Source organism: Mus musculus, chromosome 12 (assembly GCF_000001635.26).
Source record: "Mus musculus strain C57BL/6J chromosome 12, GRCm38.p6 C57BL/6J".
Classification (NCBI taxonomy): Eukaryota; Metazoa; Chordata; class Mammalia; order Rodentia; family Muridae; genus Mus; species Mus musculus.
Window position 1 is genome coordinate 6,426,913 of NC_000078.6, and position 25,092 is coordinate 6,452,004.

The window sequence follows — 25,092 nt, forward strand, 5'->3', positions numbered from 1 at the left end:
AGGAGAACACAGGCCACAGAAGCCACAGAGCAGCTGGGACAAGGTCCATGGGCCTACATATGTACCCAGAAGGTGGGGCTGTTCCACAGTCCTCTGTGCTCTTTCCCTGCCAGGGGAGAGCTTGCCTCCAGGGAATGCTCTGATCCCAGGACTCAGGGAAGATCACCATTTTCTCTCCAGTTACTCTCTAAGGCAGGTCCACTCAGGAGCTCACAGGCCTCAGAAGCCACAATCAGCTGGGACAGGGTCCTATGGGCCTACATCTGCACCCAGGAGGTACTACTGATCCTCAGTCCTCTGTGAACTGGTCTTGCCAGGAGAGAGCTGGTCTCCTAGGAGTGCTGACAGAGGCTTACAGACTCACAGGAGGAACAAACTCTAGCCAGAGACAGCAAGAACAACTAACAACACAGATTACAAGATGGTGATAGGCAAACACAAGTATCATATCAACAGAAACCAAGACTACTTGGAATCTTCAGAACACAGTACTCCTACCTGAGTGAATTCTGTATATCCCAACATACTAGAAAAGCAAGATTTGGATTTAAAAATCATAATTAATGATGCTGTTAGAGGACTTTAAGAAAGACATTAATAACTCCCTTAAAGAAATACAGGAGAACACAGCTAAACAGGTAGAAGCCCTTAAATAGGAAACACAAAAATCCCTTGAAGAATTACAGGAAAATACAGGGAAACAGGTGAAGGAATTGAACAAAACAATCCAGGATCTAAAAATGGAAGTAGAAACAATAAAGAAATCAAAAAGGGAGACAACTCTGGAGATAGAAAACCTAGGAAGGCAATCAGAAGGCATAGATGCACACATCACCAACAGAATACAAGACATAGAAGAGAAAATCTCAGGTGCAGAAGATTCCATAGAAAACACTGACACAGCAATCAAAGGAAATCAAAATGCAAAAAATATCCTAATCCAAAACATCCAGGAAATCCAGGACACAATGAGAAAACCAAAACTTAAGAATAATAGGTATGGATGAGAATGAAGATTGTCAACTTAAAGGACCAGTAAATAGCTTCAACAAAATTATAGAAGAAAACTTCACTAACCTAAAGAAAGAGATGCCCATGAACATACAAGAAGCTTACAGAACTCCAAATAGTGTGGACCAAAAAAGAATTCCTACTGTCACATAATAATCAAAACACCAAATGCTCAAAACAAAGAAAGAATTTTAGAAGCAATAAAGGGAAAGGTCAAGTAACATGTAATGGCAGTCCTATTAGAATTACACCAGATTTCTCACCAGAGGCCATGAAACACACAAGATCCTAGACAGATGTCATACAGACCCTCAGAGAACATAAATGCCAGCCCAGGCTAATATACCCAGCAAAATTCTCAATTACCATAGAAGGAGAAACCAAAGTATTCCATGACAAATCCAAATTTACACAATATCTTTCCATGAATCCATCCCTTCAAAGGATAAAAAAGGGGAAAACTCCAACACCAGGAGGGAAACTATACCCTAGAAAAAACAAGAAAGTAATCTTTCAACAAGCCTAAAAGAAGATAGCCACATGAACAGAAACCAACTCTAACAACAAAAATAACAGGAATCAAAAATTACTTTTCCTCAATATCTGTTAATATCAATGGACTCAATTCCCCATTAAAAAGACATAGACTAACAGACTGGTTACATAAACAGGACCCAATATTTTGCTGCATACAGGAAACCTACCTCAGGGACAAAGACAGACACTACCTCAGAATAAAAGTCTGGAAAACAATTTTCCAAGCAAATGGTTCCAAGAAACAAGCTGGAGTAGCCATTTCAATTCAAATAAAATCGACATTCAACCTAAAGTTATAAAAAATACAATGAGGGATACTTTATACTCATCAATGTTAAAATCTACCACAGTGAACTCTCAATTCTGAACAACAATGCTCCAAATGCAAGGGCATCCACATTCATTAAGGAAACTATAGTAAAGCTCAAAGCACACACTGTACTGAACACAATAATAGTAGGAGACTTCAACACCCCACTCTCATCAATGGACAGATCCTGGAAACAGAAGCTAAACAGAGACACAGTGAAACTAACAGAACTTATGAAACAAATGGATTTAACAGATATCTACAGAGCATTTTATCCTAAAATAAAAGGATATACCTTCTTTTCAGCACCTCATAGTACCTTCTCCAAAAATGACCATATAATTTGTCACAAAACAGGCCTCAACAGTTACAAAAATATTGAAAGAATCCCATGCATCCTATCAGATCACCATGGACTAAGGCTGATCTCAATAACAACATAAATAATAGAAAGCCCACATACATATGGAAGCTGAAGAACACTCTACTCAATGATAACTTGGTCAAAGAAGAAAGAAAGAAAGAAAGAAAGAAAGAAAGAAAGAAAGAAAGAAAGAAAGAAAGAAAGAAAGAAAGAAAGAAAAGAAAGAAAGAAATTAAAGACTTTTTAGAGTTTAGTGAAAATAAAGACACAACATACCCAAACTTATGGGACACAATGAAAGCAGTGCTAAGAGTACAACTCATATCTCTGAGTGACTCCAAAAAGAAACTAGAGAGAGCACACACTAGCAGCTTGACACCACTCCTGAAAGCTCTAGAACAAAAAGAAGCAAATTCACCCAAGAGGATTAGATGGCAGGAAATAATCAAACTCAGGGGTGAAATCAACCAAGTGGAAACAAACAAACAAACAAACAAAAACTATACAAATAATCAACCAAACCAGGAGTTGGTTCTTTACGAAAATCAACAAAATAGATAAACCATTAGCCACACTAACTAGAGGGCACAAAGACAGTATCCTAATTAACAAAATCAGAAATGAAAAGGGAGACATAACTACAGAACCTGAGGGAATCCAAAGCATCATCAGCTCCTACTACAAAGCCTATACTCAACAAAACTGGAAAACTTAGATGAAATGGACAATTTTCTAGACAGATACCAGGTACAAAAGTTAAATCATGATTAGATTAACTATTGAAACAGTCTCATATCCCAGAAAGAAATAGAACCAGTTATTAATATTCTCCTAATCAAAAAAAAAAAAAAAAAAGACCAGTACCAGATGGGTTTAGTCTATCAGACCTTCAAAGAATATTTAATATCAATACTCCTCAATGTATTGCACAAAATAGAAACAGGAGATACTCTACCAAATTCATTCTATGAAGCCATAATCACTCTAATACCTAAATCACACAAAGGCCCAAAAAAGAAAGAGAACTTCAGGTCAATTTCCCTTAGGAATATCGATGCAAAAATACTCGATAAAATTCTTGCAAACTGAATCCAAAAACACATTTAAACTATCATACATCATGATCAATGAGGCTTCATTCCAGGGATGCAGAGATTTTTCAATATACAGAAATTGATCAACATAATCCACTATATAAACAAACTCAAAGAAAAAAAAAACATATGTTCATCTCATTAGATGCTGAGAAAACATTTGACAAAATCCAGCAGCCCTTTATGATAAGTCTTTGAAAGATCAGGAATTCAAGGCCCATACCTAATCATAGTTAAAAGCAATATACAGCAAACCAGCAGCAAACATTAAACTAAATGGAGAGAAACTTGAAGCAATCCCACTAAAATCAATGACTAAACAAGGAAGCTGGGCAGTGTGGCAAACACCTTTAATCCTAGCACTTGAGAGGCAGAGGCAGGCAGATTTCTGAGTTCAAGGCCAGCCAGAGTTACACCGAGAAACCCTGTCTCGATAAACCAACCAACCAAACAAACAAACAAAATATAGGACTAGACAAGGCTCCTCAATCTCTCCCTACCTATTCAATATAGTACTTGAAGTCCCAGCAAGAGCAATTAGACAACAAAAGGAGATCAAAGGGAAACAAATTGGAAAGAAAGAAATCAAAATATCATGATTTGCAGATGATATGATAGTATACATAAGTGACCCCTAAAAATTCCACCAGAGAACTCCTAAACATTATAAACAACTTCAATGAAGTAGCTGGATATAAAATTAACTCAAACAAAATTGTGGCCTTTCTCTACACTAAGGCTAAAGAGGCTGAGAAAGAAATTAGGGAAACAACACCCCTCACAATAGTCACAAGTAATATAAAATACCTTGGTATGATTCTAACTAAGCTAATGATAGATCTGTATGATAAGAACTTCAAATCTCTAAAGAAAGAAATCAAAGAAGTTATCAGAAGATGGAAATATCTCCCATGCTCAATGATTGGGCAGAATTAATATAATAAAAATGGCCACCTTGCTGAAAGCAATCTACAGATTCAGTGCAATTCCCATCAAAATCTGTACTCAATCCTGTTAGAAAGTTAGAAAGGGCAATTTGCCAATTCATGTGGATTGACAAAAAACCTAGGATAGCAAAAACTATTCTCAACAATAAAAGAACTACTGGTGGAATCTCCATCCCGGACCTCAAGGTGTACTACAGAGCAATTGTGCTAAAAATTGCATGGTACTGGTATAGCGACAGACAGGTCAATGGAATAGAATTGAAGACCCAGAAATGAACCCACACACCTATGGTCACTTGATCTTTGACAAAGGAGCTAAAACCATCCAGTGAAAAAAGACAGCATTTTCAACAAATGGTGCTGGCTCAACTGCTGGTTAGCATGTAGAAGAATGTGAATCCATCTATTCTTTTTTTTTTAATTTTTTATTAGGTATTTAGCTCATTTACATTTCCAATGCTATAAAAAGTCCCTCATACCCACCCACCCCCACTCCCCTACCCACCCACTCCCCCTTTTTGGCCCTGGCGTTCCCCTGTACTGGGGCATATAAATTTTGCGTGTCCAATGGGCCTCTCTTTCCAGTGATGGCCGACTAGGCCATCTTTTGATACATATGCAGCTAGAGTCAAGAGCTCCGGGTACTGGTTAGTTCATAATGTTGTTCCACCTATAGGATTGCAGATCCCTTTAGCTCCTTGGGTACTTTCTCTAGCTCCTCCATTGGGAGCCCTGTGACCCATCCATTAGCTGACTGTGAGCATCCACTTCTGTGTTTGCTAGGCCCCAGCATAGTCTCACAAGAGACAGCTACATCTGGGTCCTTTCAATAAAATCTTGCTAGTGTATGCAATGGTGTCAGCGTTTGGATGCTGATTATGGGGTGGATCCCTGGATATGGCAGTCTCTACATGGTCCATCCTTTCATCTCAGCTCCAAACTTTGTCTCTGTAACTCCTTCCAAGGGTGTTTTGTTCCCACTTCTAAGGAGGGGCATAGTGTCCACACTTCAGTCTTCATTTTTCTTGAGTTTCATGTGTTTAGGAAATTGTATCTTATATCTTGGGTATCCTAGGTTTTGGGCTAATATCCACTTATCAGTGAGTACATATTGTGTGAGTTCCTTTGTGAATGTGTTACCTCACTCAGGATGATGCCCTCCAGGTCCATCCATTTGGCTAGGAATTTCATAAATTCATTTTTTTAATAGCTGAGTAGTACTCCATTGTGTATATGTACCACATTTTCTGTATCCATTCCTCTGTTGAGGGGGATCTGGGTTCCTTCCAGCTTCTGGCTATTATAAATAAGGCTGCTATGAACATAGTGGAGCATGTGTCCTTCTTACCAGTTGGGGCATCTTCTGGATATATATATGCCCAGGAGAGGTATTGCTGGATCCTCCGGTAGTACTATATTCAGTTTTCTGAGGAACCGCCAGACTGATTTCCAGAGTGGTTGTACAAGCCTGCAATCCCATGAACAATGGAGGAGTGTTCCTCTTTCTCCACATCCACGCCAGCATCTGCTGTCACCTGAGTTTTTGATCTTAGCCATTCTGACTGGTGTGAGGTGGAATCTCAGGGTTGTTTTGATTTGCATTTCCCTGATGATTAAGGATGTTGAACATTTTTTCAGGTGCTTCTCTGCCATTCGTTATTCCTCAGGTGAGAATTCTTTGTTCAGTTCTGAGCCCCATTTTTTAATGGGGTTATTTGATTTTCTGAAGTCCACCTTCTTGAGTTCTTTATATATGTTGGATATTAGTCCCCTATCTGATTTAGGATAGGTAAAGATCCTTTCCCAATCTGTTGGTGGTCTTTTTGTCTTATTGATGGTGTCTTTTGCCTTGCAGAAACTTTGGAGTTTCATTAGGTACCATTTGTCAATTCTCGATCCTACAGCACAAGCCATTGCTGTTCTGTTCAGGAATTTTTCCCCTGTGCCCATATCTTCAAGGCTTTTCCTCACTTTCTCCTCTATAAGTTTCAGTGTCTCTGGTTTTAAGTGAAGTTCCTTGATCCACTTAGATTTGACCTTAGTACAAGGAGATAAGTATGGATCAATTCGCATTCTTCTACATGATAACAACCAGTTGTGCCAGCACCAATTGTTGAAAATGCTGTCTTTCTTCCACTGGATGGTTTTAGCTCCCTTGTCGAAGATCAAGTGACCATAGGTGTGTGGGTTCATTTCTGGGTCTTCAATTCTATTCCATTGGTCTACTGGTCTGACTCTATACCAGTACCATGCAGTTTTTAACACAATTGCTCTGTAGTAAAGCTTTAGGTCAGGCATGGTGATTCCACCAGAGGTTCTTTTATCCTTGAGAAGAGTTTTTGCTATCTTAGGTTTTTTGTTATTCCAGATGAATTTGCAAATTGCTCCTTCTAATTCGTTGAAGAATTGAGTTGGAATTTTGATGGGGATTGCATTGAATCTGTAGATTGCTTTTGGCAAGATAGCCATTTTTACAATGTTGATCCTGCCAATCCATGAGCATGGGAGATCTTTCCATCTTCTGAGATCTTCTTTAATTTCTTTCTTCAGAGACTTGAAGTTTTTATCATACAGATCTTTCACTTCCTTACTTAGAGTCACGCCGAGATATTTTATATTATTTGTGACTATTGAGAAGGGTGTTGTTTCCCTAATTTCTTTCTCAGCCTGTTTATTCTTTGTATAGAGAAAGGCCATTGACTTGTTTGAGTTAATTTTATATCCAGCTACTTCACCGAAGCTGTTTATCAGGTTTAGGAGTTCTCTGGTGGAATTTTTAGGGTCACTTATATATACTATCATATCATCTGCAAAAAGTGATATTTTGACTTCCTCTTTTCCAATTTGTATCCCCTTGATCTCCTTTTGTTGTCGAATTGCTCTGGCTAATACTTCAAGTACTATGTTGAAAAGGTAGGGAGAAAGTGGGCAGCCTTGTCTAGTCCCTGATTTTAGTGGGATTGCTTCCAGCTTCTCTCCATTTACTTTGATGTTGGCTACTAGTTTGCTGTAGATTGCTTTTATCATGTTTAGGTATGGGCCTTGAATTCCTGATCTTTCCAGAACTTTTATCATGAATGGGTGTTGGATCTTGTCAAATGCTTTTTCTACATCTAACGAGATGATCATGTGGTTTTTGTCTTTGAGTTTGTTTATATAATGGATTACATTGATGGATTTTCGTATATTAAACCATCCCTGCATCCCTGGAATAAAACCTACTTGGTCAGGATGGATGATTGCTTTAATGTGTTCTTGGATTCGGTTAGCGAGAATTTTATTGAGGATTTTTGCATCAATATTCATAAGAGAAATTGCTCTGAAGTTCTCTATCTTTTTTGGATCTTTCTGTGGTTTAGGTATCAGAGTAATAGTGGCTTCATAAAATGAGTTGGGTAGAGTACCTTCTACTTCTATCTTGTGAATAAGTTTGTGCAGAACTGGAATTAGATCTTCTTTGAAGGTCTGATAGAACTCTGCACTAAACCTGTTTGGTCCTGGGCTTTTTTTTGGCTGGGAGACTATTTATAACTGCTTCTATTTCTTTAGGGAATATGGGACTGTTTAGAAGGTCAACTTGATCCTGATTCAACTTTGGTACCTGGTATCTGTCAAAATTTGTCCATTTCGTCCAGGTTTTCCAGTTTCGTTGAGTATAGCCTTTTGTAGAAGGATCTGATGGTGTTTTGGATTTCTTCAGGATCTGTTGTTATGTCTCCCTTTTCAGTTCTGATTTTGTTAACTAGGATTTTTTCCCTGTGCCCTCTAGTGAGTCTAGCTAAGGGTTTATCTATCTTGTTGATTTTCTCAAAGAACCAACTCCTCGTTTGGTTAATTCTTTGAATAGTTCTTCTTGTTTCCACTTGGTTGATTACACCCCTGAGTTTGATTATTTCCTGCCGTCTACTCCTCTTGGGTGAATTTGCTTCCTTTTTTTTCTAGAGCTTTTAGATGTGTTGTCAAGCTGCTAGTATGTGCTCTCTCCCGTTTCTTCTTGGAGGCACTCAGAGCTATGAGTTTCCCTCTTAGAAATGCTTTCATTGTGTCCCAAATGTTTGGGTACGTTGTGGCTTCATTTTCATTAAACTCTAAAAGGTCTTTAATTTCTTTCTTTATTCCTTCCTTGACCAAGGTATCATTGAAAAGAGTGTTGTTCTGTTTCCACGTGAGTGTTGGCTTTCTATTATTTTTTTTGTTATTGCCTTAGTGCATGGTGATCTGATAGGATACATGGGACAATTTCAATATTTTTGAATCTGTTGAGGCCCGTTTTGTGACCTATTATGTGGTCAATTTTGTAGAAGGTACCATGAGGTGCTGAGAAGAAGGTATATTCTTTATTTTAGGATAAAATGTTCTGTAGATATCTGTCAGATCCATTTGTTTCCTCACTACTGTTAGTTTCAGTGTGTCCCTGTTTAGTTTCTGTTTTCATGATCTGTCCATTGGTGAAAGTGGTGTGTTGAAGTCTCCCACTATTATTGTGTGAGGTGCAATGTGTGCTTTGAGCTTTACTAAAGTTTCTTTAATGAATGTGGCTGCCCTTGTATTTGGAGCATAGATATTCAGAATTGAGAGTTCCTCTTGGAGGATGTTACCTTTGATGAGAACGAATTGCCCCTCCTTGTCTTTTTTGATGACTTTGGGTTGGAAGTCAATCTTATCAGATATTAGGATGGCTACTCCAGCTTGTTTCTTCATACCATTTGCTTGGAAAATTGTTTTCCAGCCTTTCATTCTGAGGTAATGACTATCTTTTTCTCTGAGATGTGTTTCCTGTAAGCAGCAAAATGTTGGGTCTTGTTTGTGTAGCCAGTTTGTTAGTCTATGTCTTTTTATTGGGGAGTTGAGACCATTGATGTTAAGAGATATTAATGAAAAGTAATTGTTGCTTCCTGTTATTTTTGTTGTTAAAGTTGGCATTCTGTTCTTGTGGCTGTCTTCTTTTAGGTTTGTTGAGGGATTACCTTCCTGTTTTTTCTAGGGCGTTGTTCCCGTTCTTGTATTGGTTTTATTCTGTTATTATCCTTTGAAGGGCTGGATTCGTGGAGAGATAATGTGTGAATTTGGTTTTGTCGTGGAATACTTTGGTTTCTCCATCTATGGTAATTGAGAGTTTGGCTGGGCATAGTAGCCTGGGCTAGAATTTGTGTTCTCTTAGTGTCTGTATAACATCTGTCCAGGCTCTTCTGGCTTTCATAGTCTCTGGTGAAAAATCTGGTGTAATTCTGATAGGCTTGCCTTTATATGTTACTTGACCTTTTCCCTTACTGCTTTTAGTATTCTATCTTTATTTAGTGCATTTGTTGTTCTGATTATTATGTGTCGGGAGGAATTTCTTTTCTGGTCCAGTCTATTTGGAGTTCTGTAGGCTTCCTGTATGTTCATAGGCATCTCTTTCTTTAGATTTGGGAAGTTTTCTTCAATAATTTTGTTGAAGATGTTTGCTGGTCCTTTGAGTTGAAAATCTTCATTCTCATCCACTCCTATTATCCGTAGGTTTGGTCTTCTCACTGTGTCCTGGATTTCCTGGATATTTTGAGTTAGGATCTTTTTGCATTTTCCATTTTCTTTGATTGTTGTGCCGATGTTCTCTATGGAATCTTCTGCACCTGAGATTCTCTCTTCCATCTCTTGTATTGTTGCTGATGCTCAAATCTATGGTTCCAGATTTCTTTCCTAGGGTTTCTATCTCCAGTGTTGCCTCCCTTTGAGTTTTCTTTATTGTTTCTACTTCCCTTTTTAGGTCTAGTATGGTTTTGTTCATTTCCATCACCTGTTTGTATGTTTTTTCCTCTTTTTCTGTAAGGACTTCTACGTTTTTTATTGTGTTTTCCTGTTTTTCTCTAAGGACTTGTAACTCTTTAGCAGTGTTCTCCTGTATTTCTTTAAGTGATTTATTAAAGTCCTTCTTGATGTCCTCTACCATCATCATGAGATATGCTTTTAAATCTAGGTCTAGGTTTTCTGGTGTGTTGGGGTGCCCTGGACTGGGCGAAGTGGGAGTGCTGGGTTCTGATGATGGTGAGTGGTCTTGGTTCCTGTTAGTAGGATTCCTAGGTTTACCTTTCGCCATCTGGTAATCTCTGGAGTTAATAGTTATAGTTGACTCTGTTTAGAGATTTTTCTTCTGGTGATTCTGTTACCGTCTATCAGCAGACCTGGGAGACAGATTCTCTCCTCTGAGTTTCAGTGTTCAGAGCACTCTCTGCTGGCAAGCTCTCTTACAGGGAAGGTGTGCAGACATCTTGTTTTTGGACCTCCTCCTGGCCGAAGAAGAAGGCCCAAAACAGGGCCTTTCTCAGAAGCTGTGTTGCTTTGGCAGTCCCCAGAAGCTGTCAGCTTCTGTGGTGCAGACTGTCACCTGTGCAGACTAAATTCCTAAGTTCAAGGGAGTCCCGGAATCAAGATGGCGACCGCTGCTGCTGAGGCTGAGGTTGCCTCCCAAGCCAGGCGGACACCTGTCCTCTGGTCTGGATGGTGGCCGGCTGTCTGCGGCCCGCCAAGGGTGCTGCCTCAGCGGCTCTGTGCTTCCGCCTGTCCCAGAAGCTGTCCGGTTCTCTGGTGCACCCTCTCACCAGTTCAGACTAATTTCCTAAGTTCTGCTGAGTCCCGGAACCAAGATGGCGACCGCTGCTGCTGAGGCTGAGGCCGCCTCCCAAGCCAGGCGGACACCTGTCCTCTGGTCTGGATGGTGGCCCGCTGTCTGCGGCCCGCCAAGGGTGCTGCCTCAGCGGCTCCGAATCGATCTATTCTTATGTGCTTGTACAAAACTCAAGTTCAAGTTGACCAAGGACATCCACATAAAACCAGAGACACTAAAACTTATACAGGAGAAAGTGGGGAAGAGCCTCGAACAGAGGAACAAAGGATAAATTCCACAGAACACCAATGGCTTGTGCTATAAAATCAAGAATTGTTAAACGGGACCTCATAAAATTGCAAAGCTCTTTAAGGGAAAGGACACTGATCAAAAGTCTGGGGAGGAGTTTCTTTAACTCATATTTGCAGATCACACTTCATCATAGATAGAAGTCAGGTCAAGAATATAAGCAGAAACTCCAAGCAGAATTTAGAGTGGAACATTGCTCACTAGCTTGCCCTCTATTTGCCCTGCTAACAAAGTCCAGGGCTGTCTCCATAGAAATGTTACTACCCACAGTAGGCTGTGCCCTCCCACATCAATTAAAAATCAATGCCCACAGGCCAAGATGATGAGACAATTATTAAAATGAGGTTCCCAATTCCCAGGTCACTCTAGGTTGTGTGGCCTTGACAATAAATCTAACCAGGGCGGATGGATGTTTAATGGATGTTTAGTATGTGATGTTATAAGGTTAGATCAAGCTTGTTCACTTCTGGGCCCTTCAGGAAGCAGTGCTAGATTGAAACTATATAGTCCTCAATGAGTATTCCCAATGGTCTAATTCTACCAACTAGAACTCAGGTCCCAAAGAAGTCTCAAAGGGACACCAGTCTCTAAGGACCAGATGATCAAATGCTTGGGGACCGAGTGTGTGATTTCATGTTCAAACTCTGACGAATGCTGTTCAGCCCTTACCACAATTTCATAAACTCATGTGATCTGTGGCTATGCTTTTCCTTCTTCCACTCTCATGCTTCATCTCCAAAGTGCTTTTCTTTACTTTGTTACTGATTGTCAGCAGTATGTTATCCAATCTAGAAATTAGGTGATGATGTTACTCTTCACTCTTAGTCTGTATTCTTTTAAGACTGCTTAACTATCACATAGCCAAAGCTGTAATTTTGTATTTGTAAACTGATAAATTATCACTGTTACCTCACAAATGCTATTTACTAAGAGTAAATTCAACCTATATTTCACCCTTCACATTTAGGTAACATTTATTTTTATGAGTGTGAGTGTTTGGTCTGTATTTGTGTGTGATTGACATATATATACTACACACACACACACACACACACACACACATACACACACACACACACACACACACACACACACACACACACACACACACACACCATGTATGTGTGGAACATGCAGAGGTTAAGAGAACATCATATCTTCTGGAACTGGAGTTAAGTTCCACACTTGAACCCACCACATGTGTACAGGAAAGTGAATTCAGGTTCTCTGCAAAAGGAACAAGTTGCCTTAATTACTGAACCCTCTCTCAAGAACTTCATTCTTCATATTTTGGCAGATTGCAATGATTACTCTCATTTCCTGCAGATGAGATGGATTAATGGCTTTCTCATTAGCTATAAAATTATTTTGATTCTTAGCAGAACACTCAAACACACTGCACTCCCTGCCATTTTGTGTTGTGTCCATATAATTTCTCAACCTGGATTGTCACATTTATATTTTATGTCTAGTTCTCACATATGTTTAAATCCAGGCTCATCTCTTTAGAGCGTTTTAGCAGGGATCAAAGTCCAAATGAGGACTGAATTTGGTTGATTTCATCCAATCAATCAATCTCTCTTCTTCTTCTTCTTCTTCTTCTTCTTCTTCTTCTTCTTCTTCTTCTTCTTCTTCTTCTTCTTCTTCTTCTTCTTCTTCTTCTTCTTCTTCTTTCCCCTCCCTCCTCTCCTCCCCCTCTCTTCTATCTCATGAAGTGATAGGTATGTATTTCATATGTAGTATATAGTTCCCGTCATTCATAATTGTGCAGAAAAAGGATTCATAGTAAGAATTTTTATGATTCATATGTGTGACCTACATTTCATAATTATAGTTCATTCCAGATATAGTCAAGTTGACAATTGGGAATATCAACAGGTTGAGGAAATTTCACAGAGTATTGAGTAGGAAAGTTTTACTTGTTCCATGGTCTCACTTCAATGACTAAGCTCTCTCACTTTTATATACCCCCACCATTTCCATGACATCTGATAGTTAAAGTCACAGCTCTTTGATAACACCTCTTCTTGTCTATCTCCCTGGCTAAACTACATGCTCTTGGAAGGCAGGTACCTTGGTTTCTCCTGATTCTATACTCAATAAAAATGGAACCCAGAAAGGAGCCCATTAATGGCCAATTAACTACAACTGATTGAACTCAGAGGCCTTAGAAAGGATTTGAGGACTAAAGTATCATTTTCTAATTTACAACTAAGAGGGAACTAGCAAGCTTTCTCATAAACAAAGAAGTGATAACTATCAAAGCACTATTAATCAAAATGTGTTTCATTTCCTACTAGGCTTTGCTCATTAGGAAAATGAAGGAGGAGATTTATTCACAGGCATAAATCAAGGTCCTTGATGCTGAAGACAATTCTTCTACTGAGCTAGAAAAATAAACCACAGTTTTAGAAAACAGTCAAACATCTTCATGCATACAGTCTTTTCCAAGGTGACTGAAGCTTCCTTTAAGTATGGAAATATTGAAACAAAGATTTAATACTGAAGAGAACAGATATTCATCAAAGTATTGTTCCTAAAGTTTTAGCTAATTATGTGATTATGTAACTTAATGCTTTGCCATGTTCTGGAAGTACTTCATCATTTATACACATCAACAATGGCTGCAATATTTAATAATAAAGATCAATGATATTGCTGCATTTCACTTAATAGTAGTAAATGATGATTGCTCTTCTTATATTGACTGAAATCTCATCAAATTCCTGAAGGAACATGGGTTGTTTGGTTTAAAGCAATGGCAAAACCCGCCAGTATCTAAAGAAATTGGGTGTTCTGGTTTGCACAAAGAACTGTAACCACATTGTCTGCAACTATAAGTCTCCAGCGTTACATCTATTCTTAGACAGAAAGTCTGTGAAATGAGAGTATTAAAGGGAAATGTTGATAAAAAACATGCTGTGGAATATATGGCCTCCAATTGGGTCTGAGTTTTTGAGAAAAGGTGTCCTGCAAATGTCTAAAGCAACGGAAATAATTCCTTAAAATTTCTTTGATGAGGGTGTCAAATCCTACTGACACATTTCTATGTTCTCTTTTGTCCTGTGTGAGGGCCCATGAGCTTAATGTCACTTTCATTCCAGAGTATTCATTAGCACCAGTTAAGTTTCTGTGTGTTAATCCTAGTACTGACCCATTGGATATTTGCTCCTTGTGCATCCAGCGATAAACACTAAGTCTTGCAAACATTTAATTAAGTGGTGTTTTCAAAATTATCACTTCATAATGCTAAATTTGAAGCTTAGGTAGTTTAAGTAATTTCCTCATATTGATCTAAAATTACACAACACAGACCTGAACTCCATATTGATGGGTGATTTTGATTTGTCACTAATTATTATTTGATTGACCTTCATAGTACTAAAGTATTCTAACATATGAACACAGTAGAGAGCATATTTTGTTTTTTATTTGTATTACGAATTTGTGATTGTTACTTAGCTTTAAAATTGCTAAAAACATAGGAGGCTTTGATCAATAATAAGGGATGATGTGTTCATTTTCTGGGGGATTTGTAACTCTCTGCACTAATTATTCTATCTGAGAATTTCTATGTAGTTTTCGGTTTCTGAACTAGACATAGATGTTGGCCAGAGGGAAGAAACATTGGTAACTTAACCAACTATAATAAACTATGAGCTTTCCAATTATAGAGGTATCCATGCAATGACAAGAGAGGATGCAGAAAGAGATATGAGCTGTGACTGAAAATATCTACCAGTCTATTTGGATAAGACTTAGAGCCTAGATGGAAGAACAGGTTTTGACAGATAGAGATGGAATGTTGAGTCAGATGGGCAGAAAACAAGTATAACAAAAAGTGTGAAAGCAGAAGGCAGAAGCCTGTTTATCATGGGATAAGCCTGGGAAACACTTTGTAAAGGTACACAAGCTAGTGAAAGGCAAGACATATACGTATATCTAACATATATGTGTGTATATATAAGTATATACATATATGTTAGATATGTTGTAGTAGATACAAAATAGGTATATATAAGTCCTCCATTCCATTCAATATATTGTTTATGTTAAAATAAAACTTAATTGTCATTATTCATACTGACTTTGATCAGAAGGATATAGACCCCTATTAAGAGATAACTTCCCTTAAGCACTTATTAAAGCCATTAAGTAGTTCTTAAATAAGTGAAAAGATCCAGGTCATTAATGGAAATCTAGAATTTGTGAACTTTCAAAATTGCTGAATTTTTATTGTGGAGACCATGTGAATTAAATTTTAATGAGTTTTTAATTTAAAATAATATAAACTCTGAATTTCTTTCTCTAACAAGACATATTCTAATTATTACCACTGCAGATCATACTTGGTAAAGGCCAGCGTTGCTTTTGGATAGTCCATTAAATCATGAAGTGATTGATTTTCGTTTCCTTTTCTGCTTGCAAGGGGATTATTTCTAGCAAACATAATTGCCCTTTAGTGAGAGTGTTAGTTTGATGTGCTGTGCACTTCCTTGGGCATGATCAGCCCCTGTGAATAGTTGCATTAATCTAGTACAGGAACATTAGTGGCTGGTAAGGATTAATTCTATTTTAAGAACTCTTTACAAACCTTTGAGTATTCATAAGCAGCTCCGTAATAACCTGTTGCCAGTTTCTCAGCTGTTACATCTTTAATATGGTTTCATTCACATTGCTTCTTCACAGGTGTCGATTCAAAGATCTAATGTACATTTGCACGTTCTTTCATAATATTTTCACCATTTTTGTCTTTTATGGAAGAAGAAAAGAAAGAAAGAAAACACATGGGGGCAGAACTGATATCTTGAGCTCCCTTTTCTATCTCAGTGAATTACTAACTCAAGCTTTCCTGATTATTTTCTTACTCTTCCATGTTGTCCACAGAAATTTAGATTTTTCTCTTTTAAAATCTTAAATTAAAATTTTTAGAAGCCTTTATCGTTTCACCTGGGCATTCCAACAGGTTAATCAGTGGTAGAGCTAAGATCATCATTAACTCATCAAGCAATTGCACAGAGTCTCTGTTAATTCAGTGCAAGTCAATTAATCCTTACTGGAGTAAGGTAGCAGCAGGTGGTGATGGAGAAAATAACTCCCATCATGGTTGTAATTCAACAAGGTGCCCATGAGTTTCCTTTCTGATACATAGCCTTGACTGCATGAAGACCACATTATTTTCAGATTTAGCATGATGGATTATGCTATTCTCAGGAAAATATTTGAGTTGTGTAATGATCATAGACAGAAAATGCTTTCCTTATCTGGAACTATTCAAAAGCAAACTTGGGCATTGCTTGTCTATTTCTGGCTGCTGCATTAAAAAATAAATAAATGAAAAGGAGGCAGAGTCTAATATTGTGCTTTGGATTAGTTCTAATTGATCCTACAGAATTTAGAGTCCCAATCTAGAAAGGTTAACATATGGTAGAAAATTACTTAAAAATAGATGGCTTTTCTATTGACTACAGTGATGTCAGTGTTGTCTCCGGGACATAATAGCCTTTTTTTTTTTTTTTTTTAAATCCAGAAAGATCCCCAAATTGAATGTGAGGATGGAGCATGAGAAGAGCCGCCTTAGGTCGTTATCACTCATTGCATCTCCCATCTTTCACATGATGTGTAGTCTTTTTTTTTTTTTTTTTTTTTGCCAGCACACCAGAATAGCTTTAAGCATCTAATAGATTACCATGTCATCCAAAACACAGGGAAGATTCCCTTCTAGCCACCCACTGGGAAAAGCTTCCTGGTTGAAGACCAATTCAGGCTAACATTAACTAGGTAAATTTATGAAGCATTTTGTTCTTCTTTAATAATTATTTGTTTATCTAATTATATTGTGTGGGGAATTTTCAGATTTCAAGGTAGGGCTTATCTATAGTTTGAAAGTTTGAGGGAACCAGGCATGACGATAGTTCACTGTGGGTGAATTCATTTAAAAGTTTAATGTACATACATTTCAGTAATTTTAATCCAACATATTTCATGTTGATGATGTTGTAAGTTGACAGATATTGCAATTATAGTATCCTTTTGGATGATATCATTCAACAATCTATGGTGAGGATGTAAGAAGAGAAATAAAAGAAAGAGAACAAATGCAATACAAACAGGCACCTTGATGTGTCTCATCACATGGAGACCTGGCATGGAGCCAGGTCTGCAGCAGACACTGGCCTAAATACTGAGAGATAATGGTGATTCCAGGGCTGTGCCTCTGAGTCTCCTAGTTTATCATTGTATACACACTATAGACGAAGAACTCAGATGACATAGGGACAATGATGCCCTTCTTTTAGATAATATACCATTCCTAAACACAATATGTTTTAAGGGTGGGCCTAAATGGCAAAGAGTTAATGTGACAAATTGAAAATCATTGGGAAAGGCAAAATAATGCATAATCCTGTACATGATTAATTTGTAGGTTGCCTTTACGGCTATAGAAAGACACTTTGAATGGGAACAGATCCATGCATAAACCTCTAAGTGATTCTAATTATTTTAAGACAAATATGCTAAAAATCTGATTAATGTTCTACATTGTAACTTACATAATCCATATTAAATCTGTTAATGAGATCCTGATTGCCACAGTTTTCCCTGTGTGGACTTGAACATGAGTGAAAAACAAAAGTTATGAAAAACAGTAGTTAAAATCTAAATACTCCAAAAAGGTCATTTGAAAACTGATCAATAGTTGGCACATAGTTTTCTGTATATCTCATGTAAGCATGCCACATTCTTTCCAAATATTGATTATTGATATTATGCCTAGTTTTCAGTAAGCTTCAAGGACACATTTGTGTTACAGGTATTCATCATTTCTCCCATGTTATCAGTATGCCCTTTCAAATTTTATGATTATTATAATTCCCAGAATGACATTCAGAAAAGAGTGCATTAATTATATAAATGGAATTAAAAAGCAATGTGGTCAGATTTTACCACATGCTTTTACCACTTTTATCTGTCTTTATGTGATAGGGTTCGGCTTTCAGATGCATTTGAACATGGCTGCATGTTATCAACAAAGGCATATAGAGACTACTCCAATCATCCATCCTCAATAAAAACAGCATTATTTAAACATTTAACATATATGTTGTGATTTTATCTTCTTTTAATAATACATGTAGATTTTATTTATTCTGTTTTATAGATGTAACTCCTTGCATAAGACCTCTATGAAGTAATAAACATTTAATTACTTGATAAATTATTAATTGAATTTTTAGGGCTTTCAGTCTACCATCCCAGAAAAACCATAGAAGAAAACTATTTCTTTGTTTTTAGCAACAGCTATAGCCAAATCATAAAACTTGTTTGCAACTATGATTACCCAGCATAGAAATGAACAAACATCAAATTCCACCAAATATTTACTAGGGAATTTTTTTACAGTGAGTCATTTCGGAAAAATAGAAGTACTCAAATTTCATATGCTCCACAAGAGCCACTCTTAGACAACTTTCTTGATTTTAAAAAATGCTCAGACCCTTGCTATTCTACTTCTACCCATGAGGCAAAGCAAGAGAAAAAATTTTGAGAAAAACAAACGTGCTTTCATGTGTACAGTGTAGGGCTAGGACAGCACCATTGCTAGCCAGGAAAACAAGTTGGTCCTTTTCATTTGCATATTTAATGTCAGATTTACCATCTGGCTTTCCCTTCCTCATCATTCAGATACACAAACATCTATGAATTGGCTAGGGTGTTGCATTGGTCTTTACTTGACTGCTATTATCAAGATTCCAAATATTTTCTCACATGTTTATTTTCTACCAAATATTTTATTGAATATTATTTATCCAATGAAATAATTCTATAAATGACTTTAAGCTATCTTTGAGATACCATATGGCACACTACATCAGATTGTGCTCACCTGTATTTCTATGACAAGCTACACGAAAGTACACACACACACACACACACACACACACACACACACACACACACACATACACACACACACACATGTTATAACACTACATAGGTATGTGATTTTATTGGCTTATCTTTTTTATGTTTATATTTTATTTTACAATATTTATTTATATATTATAAATATTACATTGTATTTACATGTCATGTGTTTGAAGACTTGGTGAAATTTCCATAGATCAGAAGACAGGGGCATTTTGAACATACTTTAGTAACTTTCATAGTTACCAGGCCCTTGGGGTCAGATCTACTGGGTTCCTTTTATGGGAATGTGGCTTTTTATTGTAGCATTCATAGAGAGTTTAGAAATGTAGCACATGAAACTAAACATCTATATATTTAACAGCCTTAAATAAATCCCCATATAAGACAAATTTCTATGATGGAAGTACTCTTTTTTATTGTTTTTTTCTGAGATAATTAATTCATATATGTAAATATTAGGTATGTGTGGTTTGTGTGTGTGTGTGTGTGTGTGTGTGTGTGTGTGTGAGAGAGAGAGAGAGAGAGAGAGAGAGAGAGAGAGAGAGAGAGAGAGATGAGGGAAATGCATGAACCGATACAAGTATAAAGTAAGTGCTACTTGAATCTCTTGTATTTTTGATATATTTTCAAAGTTGCTCTCACATATAAATGAAAATATTTTTCACTCTTACAAATAGCCCAATCTACAATATATTTCTCCTATAATTTATACATTAATCAAGAGTATATATATATATTTTTTTTCTGATTTTTCTTTTGGAACTGTTTTGTTAACTCAGTAGTCTTTATTGAATCTCGAAAGAATTACTTGCTCAGTAATTGAAGGCCTTAATTAATTAGAGACTAGTTTGTTTTATCAGTTATCTATTTGTGCTATCTATTGATTGATGGGAATAGAGGAAGCATCTTGCAAAGGTCAATCCTTAGGATGTATAAAGCCTACAAAAATCATGATAAATCTCCTTATCTCTGACGAACTTGGTGTAAGGAGTAGAGCTAGCCAGTGGAACTATCGCTGTGTTTTAGGAAACAGTACTTATTCCTCACTTCTCACATTAATGTGACATGAGACGTGTCCTAGATAGGCAAACATGCCAGACTTCTCTCTTCTCTCTGTAAGACGAGGAGGAGAGGAGTAAATTGCTTGGCTGATACATTTAGAAGGAGGGATTCAGGAGACTCAGTTACTTTTCTTCTAAAACCTTAGCTGAAGATAGTAACAAAATGAGTGTTTCATTATCCCTGTAAAAGGCTCTTTGGTACCTTGAAGTAATGAATTCTGAGAACATCATTTGCCTTTGGATTAATCCTTTAGAATTAGGATTTGTTCTTTGCTGTGTTTGGTGTGACTCTGTTAAATTCTCTTGAATGTGAAAGACACAGGAAAAGTGGCATCACTGAACCTCTGTGACCAATGGGTTCCTGAAGGCATAGTATTCTTTCTAGTGTAAAACATCCTAAAGTGCAGGAGTATACAGGCGAAAAGTGATGAAAAATGGAGCTGAAAATAATTCTTTCCCTAGATATAGAAAGACTCTAGAGTCATTTCATGTACTGCAATGGCTTACTTTGGAGTTAGTTAGGGGATAATATAAACTCTTCAGAAACTGTGCCGTAAAGTGTTTGGTTCTTTGAGGATACCCACAATATGGAGGTTAAACATAGAGACTCCTTCAGCCCCTGCTTGACAACAAACTTAATGTTTAATGTTGACAGTTAAAATTGAAGCCAGCTATAGTACTCCATACCTGTAATCCTAGATTTTCAAACCCAAAGCGGGACGCATCCTGGGTTTGAGACTGCGTTGGGTTGCAGAGTGAGACCTTTTCTTGGGCTGGGGAGGGTTGAGATAAAGATTGAGGAGGACAGCGGTGGGAAGAGAAAGAGTGGTAATTGTAGAGTTGTTATGAAGTCTCCATCCTCCCTGGCTTTTTTTTTTCTCTCAAATTCCTTTGTCCTGTATTGATTGCTGGATTTGGATGAAGTAGTTGAGATTGCATCCTAAAGCCCATGCCTTTCCTTTTTTAAATTTCAAATAGGTCCGTACAACAAAGCTGTGAATTTTGTTAGGAGTAATTCATTTGGTCTTGTACTACTCTTTGTAGCTAAAGCTTGAAAATACCAGTAAGAGATGATTAATTTTGCTTAACAGAAAAGGATAAATGTTATAGAACTCACATTGCCAGATCTGGAGTTATATTCCCTGGTGACTGTCTCATAAATGCTTGTACATTTTCATCTCATTTCTTCTGTATTCTTTCATAATTGGTTTCTATCTCAGAGAGTAGAGAAAGTAGGCGATGATTACTATTGTTTTAAAGTCCTGGGCATAGGCCATGGGATGAGAAGGCTAGAACTGAAAGGGGCAATCAGATTTATTCATACTATGACTCTGATATTAACTATGATCATAAAAATGAGGTCTACTGCACGCTCAAAGATTCTGGCTTCTTTCATAATAGCTCAACACTCTATTCCATTCAGTTCGTAAACTGTGTGTCCACAGAGACACCTGATCTTTGAAACTAAGCCTGTCTTGGAACTTTTGGGAAATCACACTGTAATTTTTCATCAACATATGTCTTCTGCCCTTTGACATCCTTCTGCAGGCCCTCTCCCTGTGAGGGAAATGAGTACTTCCTCCCACTGACACCGTGGCATGCTTTGGCCAATAGAATATCAATGAAAGTTAAATGTGGACACAACTGTGTTTCAGGGAGCCATCCCACAAATTCACCATAGATAGTGTCCTTTTCTGTGAGTGCCTGCACTCCAAATGCAGGAACTTTGCTTCTTCGGTCTGGGTTATAGCTAGAGAGGGTGAGAAATAAATCTTTCCCACAGCCACCCTTGAGATTGTCAGGTATTTGTGACTATGGTATGGTCTTAGCATAATAAAACTAAACAGACACCGGGCAGTGTTCATTCATACACTAATTTCCCATATTTCATCATCTCTATCAATGTCTTCTTTCACTGTTTATAAAATATGTGATGTTTTGTTTTTCATGTTCTGTATTCCTTCTTTTACCATATAAATTTTCTGCTCATCTATCTTCTTAATACTCTCAATCCAAAATTCTGTAGCACGAGTTTTATTACATTGTGAGTAAGAAAGAAAGAAAGAAAGAAAGAAAGAAAGAAAGAAAGAAAGAAAGAAGGAAGAAGGAAGGAAGGAAGGAAGGAAGGAAGGAAGGAAGGAAGGAAGGAAGGAAGAAGGAAGGAAGGAAGAAGGGAGGGAGGAAGGAAGGAAGGAAAAAAGAAAGAAAGAAAGAAAGAAAGAAAGAAAGAAAGAAAGAAAGAAAGAAAAGAAAGAAAAGGAAGAAAAGAAAAATCCATCCTTCCAGTTTGACTTGATTGATGGAGGGGGTGAGGTAGAAGTTTGTATCTAACTTGATTTTATTTTGTTTTGTTTTGTTTTAATGTCCATGAGAATAATTTTTTGATATTGTGAGTTTCAAAAGTAGTCTTGCTTATAAACATTCTGTGGTCTTTTAGCACTGTCATACCCCAGGAGACAAGCAGAATGCTTGTGAGATTTATATAGCTGACAGAGATTTCTATGTACCCTGTGCACTACATTTATATTTTCAGCTTAAATCAGTGAGTGATTATTTTCTGAAGGAATTTCGTCTTTCTTGGGGGAGGTTGAAAATCATGTCTACTGGATGATTTATTAAGTGAATACGTAAGTGAAATGAGCAGACTGGTGCTAATATTTTCCATAGGCAGCAAATTATGAATAATGATCTTTCCATGCTTCAACTCGCTTGCAGTGATTCTGAAAATAATTCCAGTTTTCTCAGGTTGTTTCAGCCAAATGGATCTGTACAAGCGGGAGGAGCTTGAAGCCCAGCAGGTTGGACCTAAAGCCCTGTGTTGGGGTAACATGGAAGTTTATTAAAATCCTGGGCTTGTCTGTCGTTAGCTTCCCTGTGTTCATTGTGGTCACATGAACTGGTCACCATCTGTGAGGGGGAGGTTGGGCAATATTTAGCATGGCATAGCAAATAAATAGGATATGAATCTCAGAAACTTCCCCAGTACTTTTTAAAATGTCAAAGGGTTTATGATGAAACAGAGGAAGGCTGAGAAACCTGAGATGCCTAATTTCAATCTTTACAAGTGCTCAGACTCAGTCCCAAGAGAAAAGCAGAAGGCCAATTTTTTTCAAGGCCATCTTTTCAATATATTAGCTATAACTAACTGCTATTTGCAGTTATGAGGTCACAAAAACTTGAAATGTGAGAATTTCATATTGTGCAAGCTAATAATTTCAAAACTGAACTCTATTGATGCTTCATAACAAAGCGCCCTTCCAAACATGTATATCAGATTCAATATAGAAAACTTTTAATTTATTGGTTTATAATATATTTCAATTCTCATGAAATTGATTTAAAAAATTCTGTGTACCATACATATTTTATGTGATAAATACTTTTGATCCAGAGTACTACAACCTGAATATTGGATTTTATTTGATGAGATGCTCTATTTTATTAAAACATTTTAAAGTTAAACACAATTTAGTTCCCTAATTTTATTATTTTTAATTCTGAATAAAATTTTCTTTTCTATTATGTTGTTATTGTTGGTAGTTCTGGCTATGAATAGAATTTTATTTGTTTGGCTTTAATAAAGTAAATTACTTTTATATGCTATAGAAAACCACTGTGCAAGATTTCCCACATTTATATATTAAGAATTTCCCAGTTTCCTTCTATAGATCTCTGTATAGCTTCTCATGTTGCTTTTGTTTTCTAAAATATAAATGTAAAATATTGTTGTATTTATTGGTGTTCTTCAATTGTTTTGCATTAGCTAAATGTACTTTAATATTCCTAGACTAAAATATACAGTTGTCATTGTCTAGAATCTATCTTTAATTTTTCAATATCTTAGTAACTTGCCATAGGTATATGGCAAGCAACTGATTATGTGAGAAAGGTTGGAGATCAGGGAAGCCAGGAGCAAAGGCACTCCAGGAGATCTTGCTAGGAGACAGATCTGTCAGACTATCACAGGCCCAACATTTCCTTAGAGGTGCAGAAATACAGGCCCAGTATGCGAACACATCTGGAACCTTGACCACTCTTCTACCCTAGCTCTAAAACCTGTGAGTTTTTATCTTTGATAGAATATTATAGTGCAAAAGAAATTAAGTTTCATTTGGCTCTGGTATCACCTTCCAGAAGCTCTTCAAAGAGGTAGAGTTACAGTTATCTTAGACAAATGCATAATTATCAGACCCCTGAGACAGGCACACAGCTCAGCATGGCTGATCCATTAGAAAACATCTGTCCTGCAAATAGGTTGTTTCCCTAGCTAAATGTAAATGGTCATGTGAATGGTTTCACATGGTCAATGTGACGGTGACCAAAGGCAATGATGTGGTTAGTGGTAGTGAGTAGTAGAAGGAAGATTTAGTCTGCATAAGTTTGATAGTGATACACATCAGGTCGGACCTGAATTGGGAAAAGTAAGCAATGGGGAAAGATAAGGTTTCAGGTTCCAGGTTTCATATGTTAGAGGTCTGATTGTCAATTGTGGGTTTTGAAGGGCAACAAGATCATAGAAACCTTTAATTCATTAAGTTGGTATGTCACTAAATTTGCAGTCGAATAGTCTATTAGAATGTCTATTAGTCTATTAGCCTGGATAGAAAAATGAGGTTATTTGGAGCATGTCTTTAGAGGATACATTAAATAGGAATCTCTAAAAGAGTAGAATTGATAGACTGTACGTGTGTTATAAAATCAGATTTACTAGACTATTTTTTTACATGGAGAGTCTGAGAAAGCAACAGTGGCCAATTGAATTCTGCTAAAGATGAGTAACAAGAAGCTATCTAGTCTGTGAGTCTAAATGTTTCTTCAGTGTTAGTGTGGTGCTGAAGGCCTAGAAGATTCTTAAGAGTCATTAATCTCTACTGTAAAGATAAAGGCTAAAGAAGCTGGAGTCTGGTGATGACTAAGGACGGCAACAATGATAATGAAGAATGG